We start from the raw sequence: 1451 nt of genomic DNA, 5'->3' as shown, positions 1-1451 counted from the left end.
AGTTATTTTCTTTATTTACATGTCATATGGTTTCTTCTTTCCCAGTTTCCCCTCCAAAAAACAAACAAAAACAAGAAGAATGAACTCCTGTTGCCTCCCACCTCCCTATGCTTGCCAACCTACCCTCTCCCACTTCTTGGTCCTGGCATTCCCCTACACTGGGACACAGAATCTTTATGGGGCCAAGGGCTTCTCCTCCCACTGATGATTGACTTTGCAATCCTCAGACTGAAGGACATGACAGACTAATATAGCTATCTCCTGAGAGGCTCTGACACTACCTGACTAATACAGATGTAGAGGTTCACAGCCATCCATTGAACTGAGTACAGGGTCCCCAATGAAGGAGTTAGAGAAAGAACCAATGGAGCTAAAGGGTTTGCAGCCCCTTAGGATGAACAACAATATGAACTGACTAGAACCCTCAGAGCTCTCAGGGACTCAACCACCAACCAAGAACTATATATGGTGGGAGTGATTGTTCTGGCAACAAATACATTTCCTACAGCTACATTTTTTATGAGAACCACACTATCTAGGCTTCTTCTGATTGTTTCACTGAATTAAATTGCCATATATTGACCAATGGGACCCAAGCACACAGGAACTCTACCAGCCCAGTGGTACGGGTTGCTTCTAGTCTGTCTTGGCAAGTTCTCTAATCAGACCTTGGGCACAAACTTTGTAGCAGGTCCCACAACACCCACAGGAAGCTACACTCCCAGGAGCTCTAACATGCCCAGGATCAGAAGATCAGAGGTGAGGAGGACACAACATCTGTCCCAACACTGGGAGTAACTAGGACCAGTGGGACCAGGCACACAAGAACACTACCAGCCCAGTGGCTCAGGATCCTTCCAGACTGTCTAGGCCAACCGGTGCCCTGAGCAGACCTTGGGTGCAAGCTTCACAGCCAGTCTTAAAACACCCAGAAGAAACTCCACTCTTAGGTGCTCTAACAAGCGCAGGATCACAGGATCCCAGAATCACAGGATCACACAGACAGCTTGACACTGAGGAGTTCTGACACAACCTGGCTCACAAGAAATACAGGCTCCAGTCAGATTTAGCAAGGGCAGGTAGCACTAGAGATAACCAGATGGCAGGAGGCAAGCATAAAAATATAAGCAATACAAACGAAGATTATTTGGCATCATCAGACCCCAATACTCCCACCAAAGCAAGTCCTGGACACACCATCACACTGGAAAATCAAGATTCAGATATAAAATCACTTATCATGATTATGATACAGGACTGTATGAAAGACATAAATAGCACCATCAAAGAAATACAGGAGAACACAAGTAAACAGCAAGATGCCATACAAGAGGAAACACAAAAATGCCTTTAAGAACCATAGGAAAGCAAAATCAAACAGGGGAAGGAAATGAGCAAAACCATCCAGAATCTAAAAATGGAAGTAGAAACAATAAAGAAATCAGAAAGAG

This window comes from Mastomys coucha, unplaced genomic scaffold, assembly GCF_008632895.1.
Source record: "Mastomys coucha isolate ucsf_1 unplaced genomic scaffold, UCSF_Mcou_1 pScaffold21, whole genome shotgun sequence".
Taxonomy (NCBI): Eukaryota; Metazoa; Chordata; class Mammalia; order Rodentia; family Muridae; genus Mastomys; species Mastomys coucha.
This window is presented reverse-complemented; position numbering follows the sequence as displayed.